Raw genomic sequence first — 26,600 nt, forward strand, 5'->3', positions numbered from 1 at the left:
CCATATTCTGTATCCTGGGTGTCTTACACTCTTATCCAAAGACAGATATAATTTATCTTTTGCCAGAATTTGGTTTCCCAACTAATCCTTTGTGCAAATCTTCAACATGTGTTAACATAGCCCAGGGAGGATTCCGGCAGTTTAGGGAATTATATTAACTGGCACTTTTGCCAGAGAGCATAAAAAAAGGATTACATCTTGCAGAAACATAGCAATCTGATGCTTAGTTCACTGAGTTCCCAGTTCAGGCTTACAATCCAAATATAAAAGAGAATAATTAAAAGATGAAAGAAGTTTTTTGTGCAGCTGGTAGGGTGGAACTCATTTCAATGTCCTCAGAAACTAAAAACTGAAAATAGTTACATTTTGTAATTTTGAGTGTAAATATGTTGTCAGATATTCCTGACAAACTCCTGTGCCTTCCTATATGATTGCAAGACCTTCACATTTCTTCTGGCCTCTTGAATACATCCAAAAAAATGCCATGCTGATTCCCAAACTCTGAAATTCCCTCCAAGAACCTTTCTGCTTCTCCAATGCTCTCTCACTTGGTTTCAGACAGCTCAGAATCTCATCACTGAGTCATGCACACAGAAACAGGCCCTTTGGCCCACTGTCTGCTCTAACATTCAAATACCCATTTATCTTAATCCCATTCTATTCTCTTCATATTCTCATCATCTATCCCCACTAGGGATAATTACAGTGGTTAATTAAATTAATACCCATAGTTTCACTGGGAAATCAACGTAACAAGACAAATCACTGATTGGGTAGTCAAAATTGTTGACTGATCAAGAATGGATAGTTGATCAGGATGCAGATTGCCAGTTGCAGAAATGAAGTTCATCCAGCTCCAGTGAAATTTTACTAAAATGAAAATAAAGCAATTGATGATTGTGGCCACACCCGGGTAATTCTTGTAGTCTCTTGTATTTCTTAATACTGGGAGAAACATCATAATTTATATGTCCAGTCAAGTTTATTGTCCCCAATCATCTGATTGGGGACAAAACCATATTCTCTGGTCCTCGGTGCAAAACATGCGACGCACAACCAGACATAACACACAGACAGATAATACATATGCAGGACAAGTATTCATCTACACAAATAAATATGGCTTCATGAAAATGAAAGTCTCGGATGCTCACTATCTTGAGACCTCTACAAGTGCCCTCAGCTTAAATGTTTCTTTGTTAAAATTGTTCTAACATAGCAAAGTTATTGTTATTGCCGGATCATTTCTGTAATGGGCAGAAATAATTTCTGCCTTTACGATCAATTATGACCATGTTGAGAGTTGGGTTTTCTGGATTAGAATTCCTGTCTTGTCCCATTTTAGCTCTACAAAGAGTATTGTTTTGAGCAGGATATTCTCTTAGAAATCTCTCTGAAAGTCTTTGCTTTCACGTCGGGGCAGGCCTCATTCTATTGTGTTGACATCTGCAGTTACGAGCATTGTAGAGTTGGGGTTCAAATCCTGGCCCGAGCGGGAGACTCCAAAACTCTGATTCTATGCAGCCAGTATTTGGATTGGAGATGGTTTTGCTTTTGGGATAATTAATTTAATTAATTTGGGGATTTAAAAATGTGCTCTTTCTGTTCCTGAGTGGGACACGGGAGCAGTCTTTTCTGAACCATTGGTTGAGTAGGAGGAGCGTGAGAGAGGTGAGTGAGTGAGTTGAGCTTGTCGGGAGTCAGTTAGAGGTAAGTGCTTTAAAAAGCAATTAAGGGTTAATTGGTGGGAGGAATAATTAATATAACAAGTAGTGACAAATAAAAAGAGGGTTAGCTGAAGAGCAGCAGCGCAGTGAGGGAGCAGAGGTTAGAGGCTTTGGCTCGAGAGAGGCTTCAGTGAGTTGAGGATGAGCTTCTTCCCAGTGAGATAAAGCCAGTAAGTTTCTTTAATTAACTTAGGAGTAGGTAATGGAGTTAGGGCAGGCCAGTGCTCCGGTTGTAGGATGTGGGAAGTCAGGGACAGCATGTTTGTTCCTGATGACTACACTTGCAAAAGGTGCATCCAGCTACAGCTCTGAGTTGGGGAACTGGAGCTGGATGAACTTCAAATCTTTAGGGAGGCAGAGGTAGTGATAGACAGGAGTTTCAGGGAGGCAGTCATCCTTGAAAATCAGGAGACAGGTAACCATCAGGGTGACCGTCAGGAGAGGGGCAGAGGCAGAAGGAGCAGAGCACCCCTGTGGCCATTCCCATCAATGATAAGTATACCGTTTAGGATACTGTTAATGGGGATGACCTATTTGGGACAAGCTGGAGTGGTCACATCTCTGGCACCAAGATTGAACCCTCAGCTCAGAAGGGAAGGAGGGAAAAGAGAAGATTAGTAGTGATACTCTCCATAGTTAGGGGGCAGGTAAGAGGTTCTGTGGGAGAGATTGAGAATCCCAGATGGTCTATTGCCTCCCTGGTGTCAGGGTTCATGATATTTCAGATTGAATTCTCCCTATTCTCAGGAGGGAGGGTGAGCAGCCAGATGTCGTGATCCATGTTGGGACCAATGATGTGGGAAGGAAGGAAGAAGAGGTCCTCCAAGGAGAGCTCAGAGAGTTGGGTGCAAAGTTGAAGTACTGGACCTCCAGGGTTGCGATCTCAGGAGTGAAGCAAGAAATAGGAAGTGAATGCAGCTCAATACGCAGCTAAGGAGATAGAGCAGGAGAGAAGGCTTCATGTTTCTGGACAATTGGGCTCTGTTCCAGGGAAGGTGGGATCCGTTTGCGCCTGAACTGGAGGGGGACTAACATCCTTGAGGGTAGGTTTGCAAAGTCTGCTCTGGGGGATTGAAACTAGATTTACTGGGGGAGGGGAACCAGATTGTTAGAGCAGATAGTGAGGTGGAGGAGGGTAAAGGTCATGTAAGGACTGCACGTATAGACAGAAATCAGAGGTTTGTACTTGATAGCAATGTTCTCGGGTGCATCTATTTCAATGCAAGTGTGGGTAAGGGAGATGAGCTGAGGGAGTGGATTGGCACGTGGGATTATGACGTTATTGCTATTAGTGAAACTTGGTTGCAGGAGGGGCAGGATTGGCAGCTTAATGTACCGGGGATTCATTGTTTCAGACATGATAGAGGGGGGAGGGATGAAAGGGGGAGGAGTAGCTTTGTTAGTCATGGAAGATATCACAGCAGTGCGTAGACAGGACAGCCCAGAGGGCTCGTCTACAGAGGCCATATGAGTGGAGCTGAGGAATGGGAAAGGCATGACCACATTGATAGGGTTGTATTATAGACCGACCAATAGTCAGAGAGAATTTGAGGATTGGAGAATTGGATAACCGACTGATGTAAGGAACAAAGATTTTAACTTTCCACATATTGACTGCAACTCCCACACTGTAAAAGGGCTGGACGGCTTGGACTTTGTCAAATGTAAAAGGGCAGAACGGCTTGGACTTTGTCAAATGTGTTCAGGAGAATTCTCTAAATCAATATATAGAGGTACCAATGAGAGAAGATGTAGTACTTGATCTCCTATTAGGGAACCAGACAGGTCAAGTGACAAATGTACGTGTAGGTTAACATTTTGGGCTAAGTGACCATAATGTCATTAGTTTCAAGTTAGTTATGGAAAAAGATAGGTCTGGTCCTCGAGTTGAGGTTCTCAATTGGAGAAAGGCCAGTTTTGTGGAAATGAGAAAGAATCTAGGAGGAGTCGATTGGGATAAGTTATTTTCTGGCAAGGATGTGGTCAGTAAGTGGAAGGCCTGCAAAGGTGAAATTTTGAGAGAGTAGAGTTTGCATGTTCCTACCAGGATTAAAGGCAAAGATAACAGGCATTGGGAACCTTGATTTTCAAGGGATATTGGTGATCTGGTTAAGAAGAAGAAAGGCATATAACAGATATAGGCAATAAGGAGCAAATGAAGTACTTGTAGAGTATAAGCAAATGTAAGAAAATACTAAAGAAGGAAATCAGGAAAGCAAAAGGGAACATAAGGTTAGTTTGGCAGATAATGTGAAGGTAAATCTGAAGGATTTCTACAAATATATTAAGAGTAAAAGGATAGTAAGGAACAAAATTGGTACCCTAGAGGATCAAAGTGGCCAACTATGTGTGGACTTCATGAAATGAGGGAGATTTTTAGCAGTATTTTTACGTCCGTATTTACTCAGGAAACTGACATAATGCTTAAGGAAGGAAGGGAAGCAAACAGAAGTGTCATGGAACATATGAAGATTAAGGAGGTGTTTGCTGCCTTACAGTGAGTAAAGGTAGATAAATCCCCTAGCCTGGATATGATGTTCCCTAGGTCCTTGAGGGAAACTAGTGTAGAAATTGCAGCGGCCCTGGCAGATATATTCAAAATGTCCTTAGCTACGAGTGAAGTGCCAGAGGATTGGAGGGTAGCTCATGGTAATTTGATCAAAACTTTCTACAAGATTTGTTAAACTTGACCTTCCATTGTTTAAAAAAAGGATCCAAAACTAAACCAGGAGAGGCTGGAGAGTCTGACATCATTAGTAGGTAAATCGTTGGAAGGTGTTCTGAGAAATAGAATATATAGGTACTTGTACAGCCATGGGCTGATTAAGGATAGTTGGCATGGCTTTGTGCGTGATAGGTCATGTTTAACGAATCTTGTAGAATTTTTTGATCAAATTACCAAGAAAGTAGATGAAGGAAAGGCTGTGGATGTTGTCTGCATAGACTTTAGTAAGTCCTTTGACAAGGTCCCACATGGGAGGTTAGTTCAGAAGGTTAAGATACTAGGTATCCATGGAGAGATTGCAAACTGGATTTGAAATTGGCTGTGTGGGAGAAAACAGAGTGGCAGTGGATGGTTGCTTCTCAGACTGGAAGCCTGTGACTAGTGATGTGCCTCAGGGATCTGTGTTGGGACCATTGTTGTTTGTTGTCTATATCAGTGATCTGGATGATAATGTGGTCAATTGGATCAGAAAGTTTGCTGATGACACAAAGATAGGAGGCGTCGTGGAGAGTGAGGAAGATTTTCAAAGCTTGCAGAGGGACCTGGACCTGGGAGAATGGCACAGTAAATGGATGATTAAGTTTAATTCAGACAAGTGTGAGGTGTTGCATTTTGAAAGAGCAAACCAGGGTAGGACATTGAGGAGTGCGGAGGAGCAGGGAGATCTGGGAATACAGATACAGTGTTCCCTGAAGGTGGCATCGCAGATGGACAGGGTTGTAAAAAAAGCTTTTGGCATCTGATCCTTTATAAATCAAAGTATTGAGTATAGGAGTTGGGATATTATGTTGAAGTTGTTTAAGTCATTGGTGATGACAAATTTGAAGTATTGTGAGCAGTTCTAGGTGTCCAACAACAGGAAGGATATCAATAAGATTGAAAAAGTGCAGAGAGGATTTACGAGAATGTTGCCGTGTCTTCAGGAGTCGAGTTACAGGGAAAGATTAAACCGGTTAGAACTTTATTCCTTGGACTGTAGAAGAAAGGGGAGATTTGATAGAGGTTTACAAGATTATGATAGGTATAGACAGAGTAAATGCAAGTAGGTTTTTTCCACTTGGATTGGGGAAGATAAGTACGAGAGGTCTTGGCTTTAGAATGAAAGGGGAAGATGAGGGGGACTTCTTCACTCAGAGTGGTGGGAGTGTGGAATGAGCTGCCATTTCATGTGAATGCAGGCACAATCTTGTGTTTTAAGAATAAATTGGATAGATACATGGATGGAAGAGGTCTGGAGGGTTATGGAATGGAACAGGTCAGTGGGATTAGGGAGATGATGGTCAGCACAGATTAGAAGGGTCAAAAGGCCTGTTTTTTTTATGCTGTACCGTTCTATGAAAACAGATCATGGTTGTCTCTTTACCTTTGCTAAATAAAGTATACTGTTTGACCTACTGAGTTTCTCCAGCCTTTTATTTTTGTTATTATAAATTTTGCAGTTTATGGAAGTTTGCAACATGGAAAAATGGCATCTAAGTTTCCTATGTTGCAACAGTAACTACAGTTTTAAAACGCTTCATAATCTTTAAAACTCTGTGCCGTTCTGAAAATGACACAAAAGGCAATGCGAGACTGCAGGAATTTCTTTCTTTAAATGGTTGGAGCAAGGTTCTGCCTTTTGGACCATGCAGAATAATTTCAGAGAATGTGTTGCAGAGATTCAACAATTCGGAACTTGTACGAAGCCCTCATGATTGTATTGAATTTCAATAATTTCATTCCATTCCACTCATTCTGAAAGGCCAGAATCTCTTGTTACTCCATCAGAATACTTAAGAGCTTGTGATATGAAATCTGGATGCACTGTGAATATTTTTGATACACAGGTGGACAGTAATGGGAAACTTCTTCATAGATGAAAGAATTGGTTTTGATAAGAGAGTATAATCAGCAAGACAAATGGAAAAGAATTTCCCGAATTCTCTAAATATTGTGCTGGATGAGAAAGGAATTTAGAGCTAAATGAAACTATATTGCCACATGAGAGTGTACATTTTAAGCGATGTCTCAGACACAGTTAACCAGTGGATGGAGAAAACAATGCATGAGGCAAATCTTTTAGAAGCCCAGGATATAATACAGGACAGATTTCTAACCAACAAGCCCCAGGTGAGGCTGAAGGTGACTGCCTTGTTTTTTTTAATACAACTCACAATAGTCAATCAAATGTTATCACAAATCAAATGATACTGTAGTTAAAACTCATGTCAGCTCATGCTTGGTCAGTACTGGAAAAGGTTAACCTGGCATGGAAGCATTCACAGGGTAGTTGCAATGGCTTTGAATGTGAAATTATAGCATGCTGCTCTGCAGAAGGACTTGGGAGTGCTTGTGCACAAATCGCAGAAAGTTGATGTGCAGGTTATCAGGAAGGCAAATGGAATGATGGCCTTCATTGCTAGAATGATTGAGTTTAGGAGCAGGGAGGTGATGCTGCAACTGTGCAGGGTATATTGTGAGGCCACATCTGGAGAACTGCATGCGGTTCTGGTCTCTTTACTTGAGGAGGAAAGATATACTGGCCTTGGAGGCGGTGCAGAGGAAGTTCACGGGATTGATTCCAGAGATGAGGGGGATAGCCGATTAGGAGAGATTGAGTCATCTGGGACTGTACTTGCTGGAATTCAGAAGAATGAGAGTAGATCTTGTAAAAATGTATAAGATTATGAAAGGCATAAATAGAACCGAGGTAAGTATGCTTTTTGCATTGGTAGGTAAGTTGAGAACTAGGGGGTATTGCCTCAAGATTCAGTATCGTTGATTTAGGATGGAGATGAAGATGAACTGTTTTTCCCAGAGTGGTGAATCTGTGGAATTCTCTGCCCATGGATGCAGTGGAGGCGACCTCAGTAAATATATTTAAGATAAGGTTGGATAGATTTTTGCATAGTAGAAGAATTAAGGGATATGGGGAAAAGGCAGGCAGGCAGGTGGAGATGAGGCTATTATCAGATCAGCCTTGATCTCATTGAATGGCAGAGCAGGCTCGACGGGCCGGATGGCTGACTCCTGCTCCCATTTCTTTTGTTCTTGTGTTCTTAAATACATCAGTGTCTATTCCATTCCTTGCTTGTTGAGTACGAACTCAAGTCTCCAAGATGTTTTGCAAGTGAATCTTGCATCCTGGCCCCAGGCTCCTTCCAACCTGCTGATCTCAGTTGTTGATCGCCAGCAGCTTAAAGAATACTTCTCACTCTCTGCTTAAGAACTCCTTTTTTAACCCTGATCATGAGCCACATTGCACTGCTCCCCAAAATAATCTTTCCAGTGATATTTTCCCTGTCTCATATGTAGCTCATACATTTCTACGTGGAGCCTTCTAAGGCATCTCTTTCCAAATTTGCAAGCTGAAAACAAGACAATTAAATGTTGGAAATCATTTCAATGTGGCAGTGGAGGAGGGTGGAATGTTGGCTAATTTATCAACAGACATAAATTTCTATTAAATTCAATGCCAAATGAAACAGGAAGTAAAATACAAAAGTCTACAGACACCATGGATGAAATGAAAACACAATGCTGGAGAAACTCAGCAGGTCAAACAATGTACTTCATTTAGCAAGAAGCCCTTCTTCAAGTTATAGAAAAATGTCTGCAGCCATTTGAACAAAAAGGTAAGATGGGTGGGGGCGGAGCACCCTCCCAAAGGCAGGAGGGTGAGGGACGTGAGGGAAGGCACAGAAGCAAGCAGGGGGAGGAGGGATGGCTTGGTGAATAAAGAAGGAAGGTGGAGAGCTATTCTCTATTGTGGATGGAGATGTAAAGGGATTGGACATCAGTTGTAAAAATGAGACAGTCCAGTTCAGGGACTCTGAATTCATTGAAGAGATGGAAGGCATTTGAGGTATCATGGATGTAGGTGGGGAGGGATTGGTCCAGGGGAGAAAATATAGAGTCAAGGTAAGAAGAAACTAGTTCGGTGGAGCAAGAGCAAGTAGAAACAATGTGTATGTCTGGATAGTTGGGTTTATATATCTTGGGTAAAAGGTAGAAATCGGCAGTGTGGAGATGGGAAACAATGTGGTTGGAGGCTGTGGGAAGGATGTGACTAGTGGTGATGAGGTTGGAGATGGTGTTTGAATTGGTGGCTTGATGAATGGTAGTGGAATCCTGTGTAAAGGGTAAGGTAGGAGGAAGTGTCTGAGAACTGTCATCTGGTCTCAGCAAGGTTGAGGTCAGACTGCCAGATCACAACAGCACCACCCTTGTCTTCAGGTTTGATGGAGAAGTTGGGATTCTTGAGGAAGGAAGAGTGTTTGGAGAAGGTGAAATTATAAAGAGAGGGGAGTTGAGATGGTTGATGTCTCAGCAGCAATTGGAGATAAAAAGGTCCAGAGCAGGCAGCTGGCCAGGATGAGGTGTCCAAGAAAGGAAGAAGGCTTAAAGTGGGAGAAAAGGTTTTTGGTAGTCACAGTCATGAAAGTGGGCATGGATACGGAGGCGATGGAAGAAGTGTTCGGCATTGTGGTGTATGTGGAACTCATTAAGGTTTGGGCAGAGGGGCACGAAGGGAAGACATCTACTGAGGACCAAACACTCCATCTCAGTGAGAGAAAGGTCGGAGGGGATGGTAAAGGCCAAGCAGGGAATCAGTGTAGTGGAGGGTGCTGGGAGGAGGTGGAAGGTTGGGGGGCGGTCAGAGATAGGAGGTAGGGGGGAAGGCAGCGGTTGGGAGAGGTCAGAAGATGGAGGGTTGGGGACATCGGGGGAGATGGGAGCTAGGGGAGTTTAGGGGAGGTCAGGGGGGTGGAGGTCAGAAGAGGAGGTGGAGACTTGGGAGGTCAGAGGATGGAGGGGAAGGTGGAGGGGCTCGGGGAGATCGGAGGGAGAGGTGGAGCATAGGGGGTCACTGGACAAAAGGGTGACAGATGAGAGGGACTGATTTTTGGGGGTTAGGAAGAGGAGAAGGCGAGTAAGACTGGACCAGTTGTAAAACTAAAGTCCCATTCAATAATGACAGCTGGATCATGTTAAAATTGCTAACATGACTTTATGTTTGTTTGGAGGGATAGTTAAGCTATACAAGGATGGTAAAGATATCCTTCTCATTGACTATTAATTACTCTGTCTCACAACATACTTAGTCTATGAAATAAGCTTCCAATTACATTGAGCCTCTGTAACAATACCTTTCACATCCAGGCAACATATCAAAAGCTATTGCCGAACATGGCAAGACATGTTGGCCTTTAAAGCTGAGTGGAATGTTTATGATTATTGATATCCAATACAATTATGGCAACCTCCGCCAGGTTGCAAACTGCTTCCCTTTCAGTTGAATATTATTGCAGCCCTTGTCTTTTTCTACAAAAGTTATCTCTCCAAGTGCATCATGTGATTTTGGAAGTTTATTTAAGAATTCATGGTAGCAAAGTGTCAATAATTTATTCCCGCTGTGGTCCAAACACATCCCCCACACACCACTCCAAATCACAATTTGTGATTCCAAGGTACCAGTGACAGATGTGAGACAGGCAGGATTTCTTAACCCTGAAGACAGATTCAATTAGTATAGCACATTTACATCAATTAAACATACCCATTTACATCAATTAAACATGCCCAAACAAATTATAACAGAAAACATGTTAGCAGCACCCTTTATATCTCAAATCTTTTTTAACATAGCTTTCCCAATCTCTCCATATACCTTCCTCAGCATGGAAATACAGTAAAACCACTGGTATCTGGAATTCAAGCAACCGGCAGCCTCAAACAACTGGAAAAAAATCAAGGAAAATAAATTTTAAAAATTAAAATAAATAAATAACAAAATAACAGGTAAATGCAAGTTTAAAATGGTGAAAGTAAATATTCTCTGAAATAACACATCAACCTTTGGAGAAGATGGGAGCAAATATTCAACCAACGGAGTGCTTTGGTCATGCTTTGTTCATAGCAGCTGTTTGAATAAAGTGGTGTTTGAATAAAATGATGTTGCCCAGGTTGGGGTGACTCTCTTACAGTGTCTCCTTATTTCTGCTTAGAAGGAGTTGCCCCTGTCAGAAGCTTTATCTGGGTGAGGGTGGGGGGTGTTAATTATCTATATTGTTATTGTTCGTCTTTCGGGTGGCTCCGTGAAGGGGGAGGAACCTGCATATTCAGCAACAGTTAAATAATTTCAAAGAATGCAACTGAAAATAGAGTAAAATGCTTTAAGGTTTATAAATTCACACAAGGGAAGTTTGTTTGGAACATTGAGTACAGTCTAGTATTTTTTTTCTCATTCGTCTTTTAAGCTGTTTCTTCTTAATGCAGGTGTAAGTCTCAAGCAACCATGAAATACACTTATCCAGGATCTAGTAATCCCCATAGGTGCTGGATATCAGGGGTTTTACTGTACCACCTGTGGACAATCCTCCAGTCCACTACTACTTTGGCCATTTGTTATCAACACTTGCTGGAATTTAGAAGACAAAGAGGAAGCTCATCAAATTATGAAAGGAATAAATACAATTTTCCACAGGTAGTGAAATGAGAACTAGAGGGCATAGCCTCAAGATCCAGGGTAGTAGATTTAGGAAGTGCTTTTCCCAGAGGGTGGTGAATCTGGAATTATCTGCCCATGGAAGCAGTGAAGACAACTTCAGTGAATATGTGCAACACAACGTTGGATATGGGGAAAAGGCAGGTAGATGGAGATGAGCCGAATGATAGATAGAATAAATGTAGGTAGGCCTTTTTCCACTGAGAGTAGGTGAGATACAAATCAAAGGATATGGATTAAGGGTGAAAGGGGAACATGAGGGGGAACTTCTTCCCACAGAGTGGTGGGAGTGTGGAACCAGTTGCCAGCTGAGGTGGTGAAATGTGGGCTCAATTTTAACATTTAAGAAGAATTTGGATGTACATGGATGGGAGGGGTATGGAGGGCTATAGTCGGTATTACCTTCTCCTTCCCAATTATCCAGGGACAAATGGCACTTCAAATTTATTGTCACATTTACTGAGGTACAATGAGAAAGTTCATTTAGTGAGCAATCCAGCTCATCAACCCATGCATCGTACAACAGTAAAAACTGTGCAGAGTCACTGAGAAAGATCACTTAACAGAACAAAGATGATGAACAGGTCAGACACATTTATATATGGTAGCTGGATGATAATTAAGAATCCTGTTCACCCTATGAAGTGTGGGAGGTTGGCAGTATCTTGGCAGAGTTCATGCATCACTCACGTCACCAAAAACTTGAATCTCAAGCCATAGATCTTGAGGGTTGTGCTAGGATATTGCTGTGGAAAGTATGATTGCTGAGCTGAATGCCTTATTAATAGATATTTTAATTCTATATTTATTCATGGATTGCGATCACACTCTGTGGGTATTCATCTTTCCCCCTTGATTCCTATTGTGAGCCATCAAACAACTGGATTCAGGCAGCTGAACATAATCTCCGGTAGAAACTCAGCAGGTCAAGCAGCATCAGTTGGAGAAAAATAATTGTCGACATTTCAGACCTAAACCCTGAATTGGGCTTTTCCTCCCCAGTGATGCTGCTTGACTTGTGTTCTTCCAACAGGTTGTGTTTAGCTTCAAATTCTAGCAGCTGCAATCTCCTGTGTGTCTCTGGATTCAGGGAGCATTAATTTACTTTTCAGCCCTATTCCCACAGCTCTCCTCACATCAACAAAACAAATCCTGGTCTCTACAGTCAATTCAGATATTGAGTTGATGCTGATTTAGACCCCATTGTTGATCTTTATGCTCGAGACAATAATTGTGAACTTAAGGAGGAAATCAGGAGAACACGATTCAGTCCTCATTGAGGGCTTAGCAGTTGAGACGGTCAGTAACTTCAAATGGGAGGCACAGTTGACGTAGTGGTTAGCGGAACGCCTTTACAGCTCCAGCGATGGGGACTGGGGTTCGAATCCCACACTCTCTATAAAGAGTTTGTACGTTCTCCCTGTGTCTGCGTGGGTTTTCCCTGAGGGCTCCAGTTTACACCCATCCTTCTGGGGGTGTAGATTACGGTAATTGGGTGTAAATTGGGCAGCACAGACAGGTGGGCTGAAATGGCCTGAACTGTGCTGTATGTATAAATAAAATCTAAAAAAAAATTCCTGGGTGTTTACATCTCTGAGGATCTATCCTGGAGCCTCTATGTCGATGCAATCATGAACAAGGCTTGCCAGTGCCTTATCATTTCTGAGAAGTTTAAGGATTTTCAGTATGTCACTGAAGACTTTTGAAAACTTCAACATCACTGATTCGTACAGAGGTGTCAACAGTCAGGACAAGAAAAAATTCCAGAGAGTTGTTAACTCAGCATCACAGGCATCAGTCTTCACTCCATCGAGGACATCTGGAAGAGGCTTGAAGAAAGCCGTCTCTATCCTCAAGGATCTCCACCATGCGGGCCATGTCCTCTTCACACTGCTACCATCAGGGGAAACGTACAGGAGCCTGAACATGAGCACTCAGCGGCACAAGGACAGCTTCTTCCCAGTGCCATCAGATTCCTGAATGATCTGTGAACTACAGACCCTGCTTTACTTTGACTTCCACTATTTTTTATTTCTTTTCTAAGGCCCTGTTATGCTCCCACAAAGCAACAAATTTCATGACGATAAGTTCTGATTCTGTTTCTGAGCTGGTAGAGGAACTGTCTCCGGTGCTGACTCGAGCAGTGGTGCTGTCTTTGGTCCTGACAATGCTGCAGCTGACTTTGATTCCAGTTCTGTCCAGGACCAGCAGCTCTCTGCTCCTTGGATTAACAGAATGCTTTCATGTGCGAATACAAACAGAGAATGGCAACAAGAATTTTGGCTGTGAACTACAGCACATTGAAGGCTGTTTTCTCCAATATCCATAAATTTACACCTTACTACAGGAATACTAGAAATCATTCGGGTGAGGGAATCTTTAGCATTGACATCACCTATGAATTATATCAAAAGTTTATTCCAGACTGAAAGTGAAACTTGATACTTCTGAATATGAATGACCAAGAGGTGGCCAACCTTTTAATTTTTAATTTAGACATACAGCATGGTAACAGGCCATTTTGGCCTATGAGTACGTGCCACCCAATTAATCTACACCGCCTGGTATGTACTCATGGGCCGAAATGGCCTGTTACTGTGCTATATGTCTAAATTAAAAATTTAAAGGTTGAACACCCCTGGAAATTCAGTAACAGACAATTTCTCTATCAAAAAGGATTACAATGTCAATATACATGTACATTGTGTTGGTATTGTTCATCCAATTCAATTTTTTTGTTTAGGCACTAGAATACCAAACTTGAAATCTCACTATAGATCCATCCAATACAAGATAAGAAGAGGCTACAGAAGTAAAGAAAAGTACAGAACAATATTTCAAAAGGTACCTTAAGCTTAATCAATTTTTCATTCACTTGGAATGAAGGTTAAAAAAATAGTGGCAAATAACTAAGGAAAATTGAATTGAATGTAGAGTTTGGGAATAGGCGGGGGGGGGGGGATAAAGAAGGATGGGAAATAAGAGAGCTGAAGGGAATTGAATGGATAAAATGAATGAATGAAATGAATAGAAATGACACAAATAAGAACATTAAAAATATTTGAGAAGAAAAATTCTGTTTTGCACAGAAAAAAATGACCCAAGGTAGTTTTTATTCCTGAAATAGAAACATAAGACAGTACTTTTAATTTTGCAGGGGTTGAAGGAGTATTTACATCTTGTGATTTATTTTTTAACAAAAATCTGGAAGGTAGTAATATGATTGATTTATTTCATAAACTTTCTTGGCATGTTTGACAAGTTACAGAAACAAGCCAGCAGAATGACTTAAGCGGATGCTAGAAAAATCTTGTTGGCTGCAATTGGCCATTCTGAGTGTAACCCTGGAATTCACATATTTAAATTGAACTAAAAATCAGACTTTCACACATACTTGGTGAATAATTTACCAAGGCCTTCTAATAATTATGAATGAATAAATCTTGGGGGGATAAATAAAGGAAACTGAAATTGAATGAGATTTAGGGAGGCAGAGCGAGGGAGGGTGAGGGGCATGAAATGATGGAGGGAGTCACAGTGACTCAAAGGAGTAAAATTAAGTTGATGAGAATTACAGAGGCTGTAAAATAAATGAGAAAAAAAATACACTTTTTTATTGCTTTCAAATCCTACCAGACTTGAGAGAGAGAGAGAGAATTGTGTGTGTGTGTGTGTGTGTGTATAGAGAGTGTGTATTAAAATCAGCCCACGTTGTATAAAACAAACAACAGAACCAATTGAGCATACAACAGTTTCTTTATTTAACCTTGGTAATGCTAACAGGAGTGGGGAAGGAGTGTTAAAAGAAAAAGTTTAGTAATTCGTTCTCCACAGTGAACCCCCACTCAAAGCATCAGAGTGTTCATTGCACTTTTATACACCTTTGGGCAGGTGAGACCCTTATAAGTTTCACACGAGTTTTACAAACCTGGCAATTTTGTATCTACAATAACGCTCCCCTGTTGTGTCTGCAAACATTTGGGAAATGTCAGGGTGTCCATTACTCAAGATGTATTGACATCTCACGACAGCACAGAAAAAAGAAGGCAATTATATTCCCTCCATCTTAAAGGCGGTTACTTTATTTTCTCACCTAATTCATTGACCCTTTAAGCATATTCGTTCACCTTATTCTTACCTGCATGTGTGTGTGTGGATTAACATTGTACCTTTATCTCATCTTGAGACACGAGGAGTTTTGAGAGCAAAGAAGTTTAACGGGAGTGCACAAGGTCATTGTAGGGTTGGAGAGGATATGCACAGAGAAGATCTTTCCATATGTGGATGATTCAGGGACTTGCAGATATATTTAGATAGTGGTTTTCAAACTTTTTATTTTCATTTATAAACCATTTTAAGTAATCTCTATGCCATAGGTGCTCTCTGATTAGTAAGGGATTACTTAAGGTGGTATGTGAGTCTCCGCTCCATCCTCAACATCCATTGGAGCGCTTTCATCCCTAACGTCGAAGTACTCGAGATGGCAGAGGTCGACAGCATCGAGTCCACGCTGCTGAAGATCCAGCTGCGCTGGATGGGTCACGTCTCCAGAATGGAGATCGTGTTATATGGCGAGCTCTCCACTGGCCACCGTGACAGAGGTGCACCAAAGAAAAGGTACAAGGACTGCCTAAAGAAATCTCTTGCTGCCTGCCACATTGACCACCGCCAGTGGGCTGATATCGCCTCAAACCGTGCATCTTGGCGCCTCACAGTTTGGCGGGCAGCAGCCTCCTTTGAAGAAGACCGCAGAGCCCACCTCACTAACAAAAGGCAAAGGAGGAAAAACCCAATACCCAACCCCAACCAACCAATTTTCCCCTGCAGCCGCTGTAACCGTGTCTGCCTGTCCCGCATCGGACTTGTCAGCCACAAACGAGCCTGCAGCTGACGTGGACTTTTACCCCCTCCATAAATCTTCGTCCGCGAAGCCAAGCCAAAGAAAGAAAGATGTGAGTGGAAATAAAAAAATTGAAAACCACTGTTTTAATCGTACCTAATTGACCCGTAACCTGCATGGTTTCATAACTCCAAAGGAAATGGGTCAATGACAATTTTTCTCAACCAAAATATTTCAGTAACAATTTGGTCCAAAGCAATGGTTCTCAATCTTCCCTTCCCACTCATGTACCACCTTAAACAATCCCTTACTAATCACAGAGCACCTATAGATGGGGATTACATTGATTTAGAGTGATGGTCACAAGAACCAGTGAAATCAAGGAAAAACATCTTTATACAGAGGGTGGTTGTGATCAGGAAGGGTTGGGGAAACAAATCATTCAGAGCTTTTAAATGAAAACTGGATAAGCAGTTGAAGGAAAAGATTTTACATTGTTACAGGGAGAGAGAAGTGAATGGGATTGGCTGCGTGAATGTATAGCCCTATTAGACTGCAAGTATTCTGATTCTCTAATTCTAGTTTTATGAAAAAAATGAAGTGTAAATATTAATAAATATTGCACAGTTGGCTTTTATCATTCAGCCTACATTGGTTACCATTTTCTTCCCCTGGATAATGCTTAACCTGCTAAGGTTCTCCAGAACATTGGTATATTACCATTTTAGCCTCAATCCTTTACCATCATGCTGTAAAAAGGAACTCGTAAGACATTCCGATCCTCTCCTATAACTTGGCTTCATTGCTTCACCTTCTACGCCATTTTTAATGTTGGATTTTAGGACGAGGGACTTGTGTAATGGCAAATCTTCCAGTGTTACCAAACACTTACCCACGAGAAAGAAAGCACGATGTCCTGATCAGGTGGTCAAGCAAAACCGTATGAAAAATGGATGTAAGGGGCTGCACTGGTAATAGACATGCTGAGGTTTAACCTGCAATAATTTGCTCATTGATTCAGGTCTGACTGTGGATGATTAGTGTTTCAGTAAATGTTCATCAGTCTGGGCGTGTCAATGAGTGTTGTTAAATCATCTTTCAGACTGATGGACTTCAGAGAGAGTTTTTCGGCTCAGCTGACTGGATTTGATTACTGATTAAATTTAATGTTGAATTTGAGAAGCAGGGACAGAATATTCATTTAACAACATTAATGACAAAGGATGGTAAAGATTTCCTTTGAGATTTCCATGCAATAAAGTCATAAATCTGTATTATCAGGTTGTAACGGTTCACCCACCTGACAAGCGATCTGGAGTCAGTAGCCGCGGGTAAGTCTGCGGCCAGCGGCATCCACGAAGATGCTCAGTGTGGAGCAAAGCCATGGCCTGGAAGTTGACATTGCTTCTGCCCCACTGGGATGCTAAGGACTCTGGGACTGGGCGGGCTGCTTGAAGTGCGTGATCTAAAACCAGTAAAGCAGTTACTCCAGAACTTTGCAGGACTCACTGTGTTCTTTTTGGTTTAATAGTTTGGGAGCCACATTGGTGACCCTGACAGTGCAATGGCATTTTGGACCCAACGCAAACAACTCCAACAGGATGGATAACATGAAAGACTCAACTTTTCAAAACTGAATTTTGCTGAAACTGCTGACTTACTGGGACTGCTCAGCCCCTCATCTGGTTCTGACAGGCGGAGGCTCAGTTCCAGGTCAGGAACATTGTCTCAGATGGGACCCGATATTTCTAAGTGGTGGCTGCACTCGAACAGGAAATGGCAGGCTATATAATGGTCTTTCTACTGCAACCTCTGGAGGTTGGTGGGTATGAGGCACTCAAGGCCTTGTTAGTCAGCACATTTGTCCTCTCATGCATAGCGATTGCTATGGATGGATGTCCGAGGTGACTGGACACGGTCAGCCCTAATAAGTGACATGCTGGCACTAGCAGATGGCCATAAGCCATTTCTACTCTTTGAACAGTTCTTTTTTAGAGCAGATGCTGGAGGACATCTGCCTCTTACTAGCAAATGAGGATTTCTCCAACCCACAGAGTGCTGCTCACCCAGACATTTTGTGGCGCACCAAACTAGATAATGAGGATTGCGTTGGAATTAGTGCTGCTTCATAGCCAAAGGCCCTACCACACCACACCCCAGCAGCAAAACCTGCAACACCCGCACCAAGCAATGTCTCCAGTTCCAAATCTTCATGCTTTTACCATCAAAGATGAGGATCTGGGGCCCACCAATGCCGATCTCCATGATTATTTCAAGGAAACGAAAAGCCCGGCTGTCGCTAATGATGACAGTGGCTGGCCATTGCGATAGTCTCCTGTACATCTGGACAGACACTCCGGGCACAGATTCCTAGTAGGCACAGGAGCAGAAATCAGTGTCCCGCCTACCCCGAGCCATGATACCAGAATTGGAGGAACTGGGTCAGAGGTCACGGTGGCTAAAAACAGCATCATCTGCACTTTTGGCACACGGACTGCACACTTGCAATTTGGTTCCAGCTGATTCATGTAGATGTTCACACTGTCTATGGTGTCACAACCATTGCTGGGGGCAGACTTCCTCTGTGTGCAAAGTTTGCTGGTGGACCTGAGGGATGGAGGCTCATCGATGCCAAGACTTTCCAAATGTTTCCCCTTGGGGGGAGGCCAAATTTTCAGCTTTGCACCTCGATTCCATCACATGCTCAGACAATGAGTTTGCCAGGATGTTATCAGAGTTCCTGTCCATCATCATTCTTCAGTTTTTCACGGTAGTGCCCAAACGTGGCGTGATGCTCCACATCCTCATGCAGGGACACCCCCTGCATACCTTGCCTGCAGGAGGAAATGGGGATCATGCGGCCCTCAGACAGCCCATGGGCCTCCCCACTCCATATGGTGCCCGTCTGTGGGAGGGTGGAGGCCATGTGGTGACTATAGAAGGCTGAATGATGTCTATAAGCAGTTTGTACCGTCTCCCCGTGTCTGTGTGAGTTTCCTCCTGGTGCTTCAGTTTCCTCCCACTGTTCAAAATGTACCATAACATCCCAATTCCTAGATTCAATACTTATGAAAACCTATACATCAAAAGCTCCCTTTACTACCCTATCCTCTTCTGACACCACTTTCATGGAATTATGTATCTATATTCCCAGATCTCTCTGTTCTACTCCACTCCTCAGTGCCCTGCCATTTACAGCGTATGCCCTTTCTTGGTTTGTCCTCCCAAAATACTGCACTTCACTCGTGAATGCATTAAATTCCATCTGCCATTTTTCAGCTGCTCCTGACCCCTCTGCAAGTTTGAAAACCTTCTTCGCTGTCCACAATTGCTGATCTAATTATCAGATTATTATCCAAATCATTGATATAGATGGCAAGCAACAATGGTTCCAACACTGATCCCTGAGGCACACCACGAGTCACATGCCTCCAGCCTGAGGACCAATCACCCACCACTACTCTACTTCTCCCGCATAGCCAATGTTAAATCCAGTTCATTACATCACCATAAATACCAAATGCCTGAACCTTCCTGACTAACCTCCCATATGGGACCTTGTCAAAGGTCTTCTAAAGTCTATGTAGTCAACATCCAGACTTTCCTTCGTCAACTTTCCAGATAACCTCCTTGAACATCTCTACAAGATTGGTTAAACATGTCCTATATCACACAAAGCTATACTGACTATCTCTAATCAGTCCTTGGCTATTTAAGTACTTGTATATCCAATCTCTTACTTAGATCACCTTCCAATAATTTACCTGCTACTGACATCAGACTCACTGGCCTATAATTTGGAGCATGGATTTCTTCACCTCCAGAATCAGTGAGGATTGGCAAGAACATGTCCTCCACAATTTCCATCAGTTCCAGAGCTGCGTTTTTTGCCCCCTGCTCTACTCATTTTACACCTATGACTGTGTGGCTCGGAACAACAATAACCCTGTCTACAAATTTGCCAATGAAACCACTGTAGTGGGTTGGATAAAGAAAGGTGATGCATCAGCATAAAGGAGGGAGATGTCATCCAAACCAAAGAGCTGATTGTTGACTTCAGGAAACAAAAGCCAGAGGTTTACAATCCAGAGGTGGAGAGGGTGAGAAAATTTAAGTTTTCGGGAATCGCTATCTTGGAAGATCTTTCCTGTACCAAACACACTAAAGGCATAGTGAAGAAAGCACATCAGAGCCTCTACTTCCTCAGGTGTTTGCAGAGGTTTGGTATAACATCAGTAACATTAGGAAACATCAGAAACAAAATCCGGCTGCATTACGGTCTAGTATGGGAACACGAAAGCGCTCCAAAAAGTATTGGACATAACCCAGGACGTCACAGGCAACCCCCCCTCCCACCATTACTACTGAGTACATCTACAAGGAACACTGCCATCGGAGAGCAGCAGCAATCATCAAGAATCCACAGCACCCAGTACACCCTCTGTTCTCATTGCTGCCATCAGGAAAGAGGTATCGGTGCCACAAGACTTGCACCACCAGGTTCAGAAACAGCTGCTACCCCTCCACCATCAGACTCCTCAACAACAAACTCAATCAGGGACTCATTTAAGGACTCTTACTTGTGCACTTTATTGACTTTTTTTATTTTCATTCTATATTGCACAGTCAGTTTGTTTACGTTTATTATCTTTTCATTTCTTTATTTGTTTACATGTATACACGGGGTACAGTTTTTTTGCACTACCAATAAGTGGTAATTCTTCTGCACCCTCAGTAAAAGAATTTCAGAATTGTACGTGATGCCACGTATGTACTCTGAAAATCTGGAAAAAAAATTTAAATCTGCCTTTCCTACAATAGTCCTTGCATTGAAATAGATGCACCTGAGAATATTTCCACCACATACAAACAGTTGACTTGTATTAGTGCATGCAATTTCCACATCATCTTTTCCCTCCTCCACTCCTTTATCTGCTCTGGCATTTTGGTTCCCATCCCCTTGCAAATCTAGTTTAAACCCACACGAGCACTATTCAAACCTTCCTGCAAGGATATTAGTCTCCCTCCTGTTCAGATGCAGAAACCATCCCAAAGGAACAGGTCCCACATTCCCTGGAAGAGAGTCCAATGATCCTGAAGCTTTCCCTCCTGCACCATGCCTTCAGCCACATGTTAAGCTGCATTATTCTCCTATTTCTAACTTCACCAGCAGGTGGCACTGGTAGTAATCCTGAGATCACAACCCTGGAGGACCTGTCCTTCAACCTCGTGCCTAACTCCCTGAAGCCTCTTTGCAGTACCTCCTCACCCTTCCTACCCACGTCATTGGTCCCTACATGGACCATGACATCTGGCTGCTTACCTTCCCTTCTGAGATATCTCAGACCCTGGCATCAAAGAGTCAATATACCAACTTGGATAATCGATCTCTTCCACAGAACCTCTTATCTGTCCCCATAACTATAGAATCCCCTAACAATACAGCTCATCTCTTCTCCTCCAGACCTGATTGCTGTGGCATGTCCCTAGTAGATCATCTCCCCAACAGAATCCAAAATGGTATACGTGCTATTGAGGGGAATGGCCACAAGGGTACCCTCCACTGCTATCCTGTCCCTCTCCCTCTCCTGACTGTCTACCCTCCTCCTGCCTCTTAGATTTAGATTGTCCCTGTAACTCCTGTCTATCATCCCATCTACCTCCCGAATGATCCAGAGTTCATCCAATTCCAGCATCAATTCTTTAACTCGGCTTCTCAGGAGCTGCAGCTGGATGCCCTTCTCGCAGATGAAGTCATCAGAGATACCTGCTGGCTTCTCTGATGACCCACATTGTGCAAGAGGAGCTTTCCTCTGCCTTGGCTGCCATTCCCGATATTTACGATTGGAGGAACAAAATATATACCTAAAAAAACCTGCTTAGTTGCTGAATCCTTTTTGTTCCTGGAATAGGGTGACCCTTTCTTTAACTCCTACTATTCCTTGCCTCTTACCTGTTCTCGCCGAAGCCTGTTAAGGCAAAGGTTTATCACTCTTAACCGCTTGCTCTGACAATGACAGCTCCACTACACAGTCCCTCACTTTTATTGTGATGGGCATTTTCTCCTTGTTTCCATGGTGTTTTGGTCAAACACCCTCCCCAAGGCTTTCTGATGAATGCTACCTTGTAAGTACAGCAAGAAAATCCCAAGAAACGAAAAAGCTGTGGGGAAATAATTTGAAGTTTGTTCTTGCTTGAGATCCAGGGACTGCAGGAAATCTCAAAGAAAATCTCATTGAGCAGGCAGAGCAGAGATGTATAAATCATTGGGAGGTCTAGATAGGGTGTTTATAGGAAGATGAGGGGATCAAGCCCCAAGCATCGGTTATGTATTTTTACCTTGTCTTCATAAAGACATAGTTTAACCAGCTGAGTTTCTCCAATATTTTCTGTTTTTACTTCAACCACAGTGCCTACAGATTTTTGTGATTTACTTTTGTTATAGGAAGAATTTACTTCCTATTAGCACTGGACAATGAAAATTTTGCTTTCTGAACACGAGTGGGTGTATTTTCTGGATTTTGGGCTACTGACCATGAAAATCGCCTTAACATTTGCTTATCATGTACAGTTTCTTAGATATAAACTATTTTTTTTGTAATTTCCTGTCATATTTTAAACATGCTTCTAGCTGACAAAACTATGAAGTGTAGCATGTCATTGAAAATTCATTTTCTGCATTCGCACTTGGACTCTTCCCGGCTGATCTTGGGGCAGTCAGTGACGAACATGGTGAAAGGTTCCATCAGGACATTGGGACCATGGAAAGCGGTATCAGGGCAACTGGAATCCATCAATGCTGGCCGACTATTGTTAGAGACTATCACGAGAGGCATCAGATGCTGAGTACAAATGAAAATCAGCGGCAAAACATTTTTTAGGTCAATTGAACTTAATGCAATGTGTCAGCGTCATTATGTGATTACTTGTATTAAATTCAATAAAAGTTAATGTTTCTCCAACTAACTACACGATACAGAATATCTGAAATTACCTTTGCAGCTTGACGTTGTCTATCGTAATCCCAAATTTTTTTCAGGAAGCAAACCTTTCGGGGGGGGGGAAAAAATTATTGTGTCTCATGTAGTTAAGGGGCCTATGATGTAGGCTTAAAGTAATTGGCAGAAGAGTTAAGAAATCGTATGTATTTTAAATTTAAAAAAATTAGATATACAGCACAGTTACAGGCCTTTTCGGCCTATGTGCCCGTGCTGCCCATTTACACCCAATTGACCTACAACACCTAGTACTTTTTGAATGGTGGGCAGAAACCGGAGCTCCTGGGAAAAATCCATGCCGACACGGGGAAAACTTACAAACAGCGTGGGATTTGAACCCCAATCCCAAATGCTGGCACTGTAACAGTGTCACGCTAACCACTACACTGTCAGGTGTAGCTAACCTTTTAATTTTTAATTTAGACATACAGCACTGTAGCAGGACATTTTGGCCCATGAACCTGTGCTGCCCATTGAAATGGCATATTTTTAAAGCATCAGGATATGCCACAGAAGTGTTGTAACCCCCAGGACTTTTGATAGGAAGAAGAATTTTATTGCTGGGATGTATCTAATAAGATGAATGGCCTCCAACTGTGCCATAAATTTCTATTATCCTATGATAAAAACTCTGGGGAAAATCACCAGGAGATTTAATTTTGTCACTTGAGTCACTCTTTCCGACTGAGAAACAATAACCATTACAATGACTGAGTTTTTTTTATAATGGATGGTGCATCAGAGGAACCCGCTCCTGCATTTCCCCACTGATTACCAACTGCATCCATTTGGCAGTTTGTGAGAGAGAGTGGAATCAACACAGTGAAGATTATTGCACAAATATCAAACATTACTTTTTTTTTCCCTTGTCAGTTCCATATCTGTACTGTTGATTCCAGCCCCCTGCGAGGAATTTCACCTAAAAATACTGAAATGTTTTCGGAATGAAATTCAAAATGTACTGAAGAATAGTGACTGAGTGCATCCTATTCTCTTGAAATATAAGAGATTGCTTGATTTCAAGTCTTCTTGAATACCAATTTCAATCTTGGTTGGTGGATGGGGTTTGATCTTTATAGTCAATCTTTTTTCTTTTTCCATTTTTACTATTCACTATATGTTTATATTGGAATATAAGTCCATATATTATTATTTATATGTGAATTGATACCAATCCAAATGTATATTATATTTAATTTATATGAACTTGTAATGTATGATAAAACTCATTACAAATAATTTTAAAAGAAAGAATTTGATTCTGGGAAAAGATTTCCTCTGGTGTATAGGGCATTGATCTAGCCTCACACAGCGGAGGCAGACATATTTGTGAATGATCATGGAATTAATGTCTAAGGAGCTTGGCACAGAGAGATGAGACCTAGGGCAGATTAGCCATGATTGTATTGAATGATGGCCTTGGCTTGAGGGGTTGAGTGGCCAACTTCTGCCTCTATTTTCTTGTGCAGGTGGGCATAATTGGGAATTAAATATTCAAGGGTATAATTAAAACTAAAATATGAAAAGATAAACAGGAAGGCAAAGAGGTGGGGTGGGCACTTAAGGATGAGATCAGGGGAATTAGAGTGGTATGATACAAGATCGAAGGAGCAGGATGTTGAGTCCATCTGGGTAGAGATTAAGAATAGCAAAGTGGAAAAAAAATCACTGGTGGGACTTGTCTATCACTCACCAAAAAAAAACAATAGCACAGAGGCCCGGCAATTAACCGAGAGATAAATGAGGCATGTAAGAACGGAATGGCGGAGATTGGGAAAATCAAGTTGGTCGAGGTGGACTGTAGGATGACTTCACAGAATGCACCTGTGATAGCTTTTTTGAGCAGCTTATGAAGGAACCAACAAGGGAGAATGCTATTTTAGATGTAGTATTGTGCAATGGGATGGGTAAAATTAACGATCTAGTAGTTAGGGACCCTCTTAGAAAGAGCGATCATGGTATGATTGAATTTCTCATACAGATGGAGGATGCAATAGTGTATTGTGCTTGAACAGGGGAGACTACAACAGGATGAGGGAAGAATTGGTCACCGTGGACTGGGAGCACAAGCTAGTTGGTAGAACAGCTGAGGAACAGTGGTAGATTTTCAGTGTGATTTTTCACAGTACTCAGCAAAAATATATTCCCATTAACAATAAGGGCAGTGAGAGAGGGAAGAGTCAGCCTTGTTTAACTAAGGAAATAGACGAAGGTATCAAATTAAAAGCTGATGTGTACAAAATAGCCAAGAGTGGAGGGAAACTGAAGGATTGGGAAAACTTTAAAAGCCAACAAAGGACAATTAAATGTGAAATAAGGAAAGGGAAGAAGGATTATGAAGGTAAATTAGCACAAAGTATAAAAACACATAGCAAAAAATATATAAAACAGAAGAAAGTGGCTAGAGACAACATGGGTCCCTTGGAAAATGAGAAAGGGAGATTGATATTGAATAATGAGGAAATGGTTGAGGCATTGAACAGATATTTTGTGTCAGTCTTCATGGTGGAAGACACATCCAGCATGCCAAAGAGTGGTGTTGGGGAGGTGAGGGCCTTGATTGTCATGTCTTGTCTGTTTAGGTTATGTTTTTGTTTTTCCCTGTGTGATTCCCTACCTTGCCCTAATGTGTTTCATCTGTGTCTGATTACCAACCTGTCTTAACCTCCCCTCCCCTTGTGTACATACGCTGTCTGCTCTCTTCCCTCTTTGCCGGTTTGTTTTAGCCTTTTGTTGCAAGTGTTCCAGCAGTCTTCCCTACTGTTAACCTACTTGTGAGTATTTTTTGATCTTTGGACTGTTTTTTGACCTTCTCCTGCTGATTTGTTTGCCTTTGCCAATTTACCACCTGTGATTCCTAGTGAAGATTCGGGATAATTGCCGAACTGAATTGCCTCTGAGTCGTGCATTTGGGTCTGCTCTCTGTGAGCCAAATTCCTTGATATTGATAAAATGAGAGCTAGTGTTAAGCAAACTAATGGGACTGAAGATCAACAAATCCCCTGGTCATGATCGAATGCATACCAGGGTATTGAAGGAAATGGTGGGAGTTAGTCAACCAAAATTCTCTGGATTCTGGGCAGGTCCTGGCAGATTGGAGGACAGCAAATGTCACACCACTTTTTAAAAAGGGATGTAGGCAGAAAACTGCTATCAGCCAATTAGCTTAATGTCTGTAGTCAGGAAAATGTTTGAAGCTTTCATTAAGGATGAAATAGCGAGGCATTTAGAACGAAGGGATTCCATCAAGCAGATGCATCATGGATTCAGGAAGGGCAGGTCTTGTTTGACAAATGCTGGAGTTCTTAAATATATAATGGGTGCAGTAGATAAAGGGAAACAAGTTAATGTTGTATATTTGGATTTCCAGAAGGTGTTTGGTAAGGAGCTGTACAAGAGACATCAATAAGATACAGATGAATGGAGTTGAGGGAAGTATATTGGCATGGATTGAGGATTGGTTAACTGACAGAAGGCAGAGAGTCAGGACAAATGGGTGTTTTCCTGATAGGCAGAGTGGTAAGTGAGGTATCGCAGGGGTCAGTGCTGGGCCTGCAGCTGTTCGCCATTTATATTGGTGATTTGGAAGAGGGGATAAAGTGTAGTGTAGCCAAGTTTGCAGATGATACTAATTGAGTGGAAAAACAAATTATACAGAAGATGTGGAGAGGCTGCGGAAGGATATAGTTAAGTTAGATGAGTGGGCAAAGTTCTGGCAGATGGAAAACAATGTTAGGAAATGTGAGGTCATCCACTTTGGAGGGAAAAATAGAAGAGCAGATTATAATTTAAATGAAAAAAGACTGCAGTATGCTGTAGTGCA

At 42.0% G+C, this 26,600-nt stretch overlaps 1 protein-coding gene across 10 annotated transcripts in view; it reads left to right on the forward strand.

The window, feature by feature from the left end:
- The window catches only part of LOC138749886 (NT-3 growth factor receptor-like), an 894,662-nt gene that overhangs the window by 17,788 nt on the left and 850,274 nt on the right, over positions 1 to 26,600 (forward strand). For 8 of the 10 annotated variants that reach the window (XM_069911893.1, XM_069911887.1, XM_069911902.1 and 5 more), the window contains one exon: positions 13,683 to 13,783. The exons of the other annotated variants lie outside the window; for them this stretch is intronic. The gene's annotated coding sequence lies outside the window, so the exon portion shown is untranslated. The remainder of the gene's footprint in view (positions 1 to 13,682; positions 13,784 to 26,600) is intronic. 10 annotated transcript variants of the gene reach the window in all.

Source organism: Narcine bancroftii, chromosome 14 (assembly GCF_036971445.1).
Source record: "Narcine bancroftii isolate sNarBan1 chromosome 14, sNarBan1.hap1, whole genome shotgun sequence".
NCBI classification, from domain to species: Eukaryota; Metazoa; Chordata; class Chondrichthyes; order Torpediniformes; family Narcinidae; genus Narcine; species Narcine bancroftii.